Source organism: Peromyscus eremicus, chromosome 1, assembly GCF_949786415.1.
Source record: "Peromyscus eremicus chromosome 1, PerEre_H2_v1, whole genome shotgun sequence".
In the NCBI taxonomy this organism is placed as follows: domain Eukaryota; kingdom Metazoa; phylum Chordata; class Mammalia; order Rodentia; family Cricetidae; genus Peromyscus; species Peromyscus eremicus.
The window spans coordinates 193,654,227-193,662,329 of NC_081416.1; positions in this window are offsets into that span (position 1 = coordinate 193,654,227).

The window sequence follows — 8,103 nt, forward strand, 5'->3', positions numbered from 1 at the left end:
AATTCTCAACAGAGGAAACTCAAATGGCTGAAAGACATTTAAGGAATTGCTCAACATCCCTAATCATCAGAGAAATGCAAATCAAAACAACTCTGAGATACCACCTTTACCCCTGTCAGAATGGCTAAGATCAAAAACACTGAAGACACCCTATGCTGGAGAGGATGTGGAGCTAGGGGAACTCTCCTCCACTGCTGGTGGGAATGCAAGCTTGTACAACCACTTTGGAAATCAATATGGCGCTTTCTTAGAAAATTGGGAATCCATCTCCCCCAAGATCCAGCTATACCACTCTTGGGCATATACCCAAGGAATGCTCAACCACACCACAAGGGCACTTGCTCAGCTATGTTCATATCAGCATTGTTTGTAATAGCCAGAACATGGAAACAACCTAGATGCCCTTCAACTGAAGAATGGATAAACAAAATGTGGTACATATACACAATGGAATACTACTCAGCAGAGAAAAACAATGACATCATGAGGTTTGCAGACAAATGGATGGATCCAGAAAAAATCACCCTGAGTGAGGTATCCCAGACTCAGAAAGACAAACATGGTATGTACTCACTCATAGCAGGATACTAGATGTGGAACAAGGATGACTGGACGGCTACTCACATCACCAGGGAGGTTACCTTGAAAACAGGACCCCAAGAAAGACACAGGGATCGCCCAATGACAGAGAAATGGAATGAGATCTACATGAACAGCCTGGACATGAGTGGGGGTAGTGAAGGGCGAGGGTCGAGGGAAAGAGAGCTTGGGTGAGCGGGAGATCCCAGCTGGATCAACAACAGAGAGGGAGAACAAGGAATAGGAGACCATGGTAAATGAAGACCACATGAGACTAGGAAGAAGCAAAGTACTAGAGAGGCCCACAGAAATCCACAAAGATACCCCCACAACAGACTGCTGGCAATGGTCGAGAGACAGTCCGAACTGACCTACTCTGGTGATGGGAGGGCCAAACACCCTAATTGTCGTGCTAGAAACCTCATCCAACTACTGAGGGATCTGGATGCAGAGATCCATGACTAGGCCCCGGGTGGATCTCTGGGAGTCCAATTAGCGAGAATGAGGAGGGTTTATATGAGCGAGAATTGTTGAGACCAAGGTTGGATAAAGCACAGAGACAAATAGCCAAACGAACGGAAACACATGAAATATGAACCAATGGCTGAGGGGTCACCAACTGGATCAGGCCCTCTGAATGGGTGAGACAGTTGATTGGCCTGATCTGTTTGGGAGGCATCAAGGCAGTGGCACCGGGTCCTGTGCTCATTGCATGAGTCGACTGTTTGAAACCTGGGGCCTATGCAGGGTCCCTTGGCGCAGCCTGGGAGGAGGGGACTGGACCTACCTGGACTGAGTCCACCAGGTTGATCTCAGTCTGTGGGGAAGGCTTTGCCCTGGAGGAGATTGGAATGGGGGGCGGGCTGGGGGGAAGGTCAGGGGTGCGTGAGGGGGGAGAATAAGGGAATCTGTGGCTGATATGTAGAACTGAATTGTATTGCAAAATGAAAATTTAAAAAAAAAAAGTAAAGCAAAAAAAAAATGGCCATTCGAGGATGGGCATTGGTGGTGCTCGCCCTTAATCCCAACACGTGGGAGCCAGAGGCAAGCGGATCTCTGTGAGTTTGAGGACAGCCTGCTCTATGGAGTGAGTTCTAGGACAGGCTCCAAAGCTACACAGAGAAGCCCTGTCTCAAAAAACCAAAAAAGAAAAAATGCCATTGCTGTGGGATGTTCTGTATGGCAAATGTGTTGCTAATTAGTCAATAAATAAAACACTGATTGGCCATTGGCTAGGCAGGAAGTGTAGGCGGGACAAGAAGGAGAATAATGCTGGGAAGTGGAAGGCTGAGTCAGAGAGACACTGCCAGCCGCCACGATGACAAACAGCATGTGAAGATACTGGTAAGCCACGAGCCATGTGGCAAGGTATAGATTAATGGAAATGGATTAATTTAAGCTGTAAGAACAGCTAGCAAGAAGCCTGCCATGGCCATACAGTTTGAAACCTATATAAGTCTCTGTGTTTACTTGGTCGGGTCTGGGCGGCTGTGGGACAGGTGGGTGACAAAGATTTGCCCTGACTATGGGCCAGGCAGGAAAACTTTAGCAACAAATGGCGTCCAACGTGGTGGCAAGAGTTTCCACCTAAAAACTGAGAAAAAAGGTTCTAAAACGGAGCTAAAAACAGCTTCCTAATTGTCTCTCTCAAATGAGCGGCAGCTGCTGGTTTGAGCTACTGGTGGGTTCCTAGCATGCAAGCTCGATCTGCAGTTTGGCGGGAATGAGGCCTCTGCAAGTGGCACATTAAGCTGCATGGTGGATTTAGACTTTGCTAGTACAAAACAAAAAAAAGAGGTTTCTGGGTTACACGCTGCTTTGATAGAAGCATAGACCCACGATAGCTCCCAGAGCTGGTGGTAAATGCACTACCGCCATGTTGGGAAGCTGAGGTGGGCAGAGCCAGCAGCCACAGCTGCTGCAGTTTAAAGCAATAGATTCACAATAAAACAGATTCAGATATAGTAGTTTACAATGTGTATAAAATGTACGTAGACTTGAAAGAGACAAAAAACAATGTGTGTAAAATATATGTAGACTTAAAAAAGACAAAAAAAGGTGATATATACAGTTATATAAAGAAATACATAGTTTTAAAAAATAAAGTCTTTAAAGAGACAATAAAATTAATATAAAAAATAAACCACGTAAAGATGAATATTACACAGAGAATCTGGATTGTGTTGTCTTTGGGATTTTTAACTGCAGAAAAACATTTGATCATAAAAGATGTTGAGTTAAACCAACATGTATATTTTAAAGATATCTTGATTTCAAAATTTGGATATAAGGATATGTTGCTTTGGAAAAGAGTCTCTTTTGTTCCCACAGAAAGCCAGAGGCTATGGATTTGTTCTAGATTAAGATATATCAGGTTTGACCAGCCAAGACCCCCTGAAAGGTCTCCGATGACACCATGGCCCAGATGATTCAACATCCAGAATGGTTTCAAGGCAACTGGCTCAGACGATACAGCCTCACAGACTACTCCATGATCCTAAAATTTTCTTTGTGTTCCCATAAGATACAGCACCCCCCTCCAGCAGGAAGTAGTAAGAGAAGCTACGCCCAAATTCCCAAATTATATGCAATTTTACTTTGTTAAGGTTAAAACCTTCCTTTTTGAAAAATTTTAAAAAAAAGGGGGAAGTGCTGTGGGATGTTCTGTATGGCAAATGTGTTGCTAATTAGTCAATAAATAAAACACTGATTGGCCATTGGCTAGGCAGGAAGTGTAGGCGGGACAAGGAGGAGAATAAAGCTGGGAAGTGGAAGGCTGAGTCAGAGAGACACTGCCAGCCGCCACGATGACAAACAGCATGTGAAGATACTGGTAAGCCACGAGCCATGTGGCAAGGTATAGATTAATGGAAATGGATTAATTTAAGCTGTAAGAACAGCTAGCAAGAAGCCTGCCATGGCCATACAGTTTGAAACCTATATAAGTCTCTGTGTTTACTTGGTCGGGTCTGGGCGGCTGTGGGACTGGTGGGTGACAAAGATTTGCCCTGACTGTGGGCCAGGCAGGAAAACTTTAGCAACAGGCCATTCTATCTTTATCATCCTCTACTCCTTTACTAGGACATGTGGCAGCCATAGGGAGCAAGAGTATTGCTATGGGTTGTTCCAGCTACTTGCAAGCTCTTAGTAGAAAGCTGATTCAGAGCTGCATAAAGTTAAGCTCCATACCCCCACTTGAGATTTATACTGTTTAGGAGGGGGAATTTGTGGAGGGCCAAATTACTCAGGGTCAGAGAATCTGAGCTTGCTTTACCCAGCAGGGCTGCACAAGGGGATGATTTGACCATGGGCATAATTATCAGGTGTCTGGAAGTGTCTACACTTGGCTGTATGTTATGTATTGATCTAGGAAGGGGGAGGTCTTTTGCCTCTCCCCTTGGCATGCTGTAAAAATGCTTTTGAATAAGCCTTTGAAACTGTTAGTTATTGATCCAGGCACTCCTGAAGCTATCCTGTGTTTCTGTCTTTCTTCTATTCATCTAGGTCTCTCTTTCTATATGATATTTTCTTATCCCTCTCTCCTCTTCCTAATAATCCTTCAAAAAGTGGGAGCTGGACTCCTACAATCTCCATGCATGTGTATGACATGGACAATTAAAATGGAATGATCAAATGAAGGCAGTTGTCATATCTATCACTTCATATATTGGCCATTTCTTAGTCATGGCATTATCAATCCCCTGCACTATTTTGAAATCATCAGTCAACTGTTGTCATTCATAATGATCTTGTTGTTCTATGAGATGTGGAATACTAGGAGTAATTTTCCCTTATTCAGTTACACTCTTTCCACTTATTCCTTTTCATTTTCCCCTGAGATCCATAACCACTATTAACTAGCTCTACATCTACAAGATGGAAATTTTTACAGGGGCTAGTTAAATACTCTTTTGTTGATATCCTGAAAATATTTTATTCCTAGTCTGTTTCTTTAAGTTATAGGAATTAAACCTTTGGCCTCAGACATGCTAAGCAAATACTCAACTACTGAGTTATTCTACCACTGCACAGGGTCTCAATAGTTTACCCAGATTATCTACCTGGTTCCAATTTAGTCCCTTCCCTTCACAAAGTTTGGATCATGACCATCATTGCTGGTAATCCTTTATCTTATATATATTTTTTTAAGATTTATTTATTTATTATGTATAGTGTTCTGTCTGCACGTATGCCTGCAGGCCAGAAGAGGGCACCAGATCTCATTACAGATGGTTGGGAGCCACCATATAGTTGCTAGGAATTGAACTCAGGACCTTTGGAAGAGCAGCCAGTGCCCTTAACCACTGAGCCATCTCTCCAGCCCCTATCTTATATATTGTTGACAAAATAATATCTGTTTTAGCTTTGGTGATTTCAGGTAAAAGTATAAGTCTATAACTCTTACTCCATCTTGGATGAAAACAGACTCCAATGTAGTCTCATCAAATGCTGTAGATTGTCCAGACTACTCTTCACCTTCTGTCTGAATACTATTCCTCATCAATTTCTTAGTGTAGCCATCTCTTCCTCAGGTCAGTCTTCCCTGGACCCACTGCAGATCCAACTCCCTTAGGCTGTCCCTGTTTTCTTATAGCATTTGTCTGGTTTTATAAAGTAATTTTATTTGTTCCCTCCATAACATGTGCGGTTCAACATGAGTGGGATCTCACATTGTGTCTGAAGAGTTTTTTCAAGACAGGGTTTCTCTGTGTAGCTTTGGAGCCTGTCCTGGAACTCACTCTGTAGACCAGGCTGGCTTTGAACTCACAGAGATCCACCTTGCTCTGCTTCCTGACTCCTGGGATTAAAGGCATGCACCACCACCACCCAGTTTAATTTTTTATTTATTCTGTTATTTTATTGTACATTTAGTTTAATCTCAAAAATGTATTTATGTGTCACCGGGTATGCCTGGGTGTGCATACAAGGGGTGTGTGTGTGTGTGTGTGTGTGTGTGTGTGTGTGTGTGTGTATGCATGCCTGTGTGTGTGGGAGACATCACAGTTCTAAACTTTTTGGTAACTACCCTTAGTTTACAGCATGGCTGTTGACCTAATGAAAAGCTCCTGCAAACTGTGGTTAAATATGATTCTCTGTTCATTAGGTGTGCTCTCAGAGTCCTATCTCTGTCTTTCATGATCACTGAACTCTCTTAGAAGTGGAAGAGAAAATGCAGCTTTTTACATGGAAATGACAGGACACTGCCCTCTGATTTGTTTGATTCTTTAATTTAAAAAAAATAAAGATTTATAGCCAGGCAGTGGTAGTGCATACCTTTGATCCCAGCACTTGGAAGGCAGATGCAGATGAAACTCTGTGAATTTGAGGCTAGCAAGTGTTGTACCCATGTAGAGAAACCCCCAGAGACCAACAGGGAGCTGGTTTCCAATGCAAGCACATAAGGGTCCTTTTATTCAGGTTCAACATGGGCCACCACATGGCAGATGGAAGGAAGTGTGGCAGCAGCCATGAGCCCAGGTGTAGAGGGTTTTTATAGGGAAAAACCAAAAGCTGAGAATTGGCAACTTGGGATTGGGTTGAAGGGACATAGGGCAAGGTGATTTTTTGAAAGTATTGGTCTAGACTTTGGGTGTGAAATCACATTTGAAACCATTGGGTTAAACTTTTGGTAGGGAACCACAACCTGCTGAACAGGATTATCTGGACTGCTCAGCAGGATTATCTAGATATCTTCAAAGGCCATAAATCACAGACAGGATGTCTGCAGGAGGATACTACTCTGTATCCATTCGAGTTGTCAAGGCACATTCCTGAGGTTCTTCCTGGAACTAAGTGCAGTGGGTGGTCTGAGATGGTGGCCCTTTCCCTAAAATGGAGCCTGTAAAGTTAAGTGTAGGCCTTCACAGCATGGTCTACAAAGCAAGTTCCAGGACAGCCAGGACTATTACACAGAGAAACCCTGTCTCAAAAAAATCAAGAAATCAAAAAATAAAATAAAATAAAACTCTAGGAACATTTTTCTTTCTGTTCTGATTTTCTTATTCTGTTAACTTTATTGTATGGTGATATTTTATTTGTACTGAAATGTGATTTTATTTGTGTGTTAATAAATAAAGTTGCCTGGAGGTCAGAGCTAATAGCAAGTCATAGCAGAGCTGGGCATTCGTGGCTCATGCCTTTAATCCCAGCACTTGGTAGGCAGAGCTAGGTAGATCTCTGTGTGGTCAAGGATACAGCCAGCTTTGGAGACACACGCCTTTAATCTCAATACCACAGAAGACCTGTAGGGCTGTACATACAGACAGTGATGAGGCAATCATGTGGTTGGGTTTATAACCAATGAGAAGGTAGAACAGAAAGTCTATATAAAGACAAACAGACAGGAAGTAGCTCTCTTTTGGAGAGGTCTCTTGGCTGAAGAGGCTCTTAGCTCTGATCTCTTGGCTTTCTTCTTTGCATTGGTTCTGTGTTTCTTATTTAATAAGATGGTTGGTTACATCTACATTATTGTACATTTAGTTTAATTTAAAAATAAATTTATGCATCTCCAGATGTGCTCCTGCATGTGCATGTGAGCCTGTATGCCTACTGGGGGGTGGGGAGGGAGGTTGGTCACAGTTCTAAACTTTTTAGACACTTCCCTTAGCATGGCTGTTGACCTCACCAACATGGAAGCATTCATGAGGATGGCAGCCATCTTGGCCAGTGACCTCACCAAGATGGAAGCCACCATGTGACAAACTTTGCAAAGTCATTTTTGTTCTCTGTGTTTCCTAGCCTCTAGAGGGCCAGAACTTAAAAGAAAAAAAAAGGAAAACAGAAAGAAAACAAAGCCCCTCTGCCTCTTGAATGCTGGGATTAGAGGCATTCATCACCACCTCACCAGCAGGCAAGAAATGTGTATTTACAGACAGGGAAAAACAACAACAACAATAACAACAACACACATACACACAACAAAACAAAACAACAACAACAAAAAGAAACAGAAACAGAAGGTTTAGAGACTCTAAGGAGCTGGAAAGATGGAGATCAGCCTCACTCCCACCCCTGGGGACTGTACTTTATCTTGATTATTCCAGCAGTATTCGAACTGATAAGAGACTCTTGCAAACCATGGCTAAATATGATTCTCTGCTCATTTCATGTGCCCTCGGTGTTCTGTCTCCTTTTTTCATGATGACTGAACTCAACTTAAGAACTTATGCTCCTGTATCCAGACAGTCAGACAGACATACACAGAGAGAGAGATAGACAGAGACAGAGACAGAGGGGAGACAGACACAGAGACAGAGAGAGAGAGAGAGAGTTCCAGGAGAGGCAGGATGACACAGATAGATCCTGTCTCTCAAAAAACAGAAAAAAAAAACCAAAAAAAGTTAAGATTAAATAAATAGACACAAACACAAATATAATTCACTTGGGATCAAACAAACAACAGACAGTAGTGCTGGGGAACTGATTTATGAGTGGAAGGGCTTCAGGCAACTCCATGACATTCAGGCCTCTTCTTCCCCCCTGCCCTTTGGTTTTTCAAGACAGGGTTTCTCTGTGTAGCGTTGG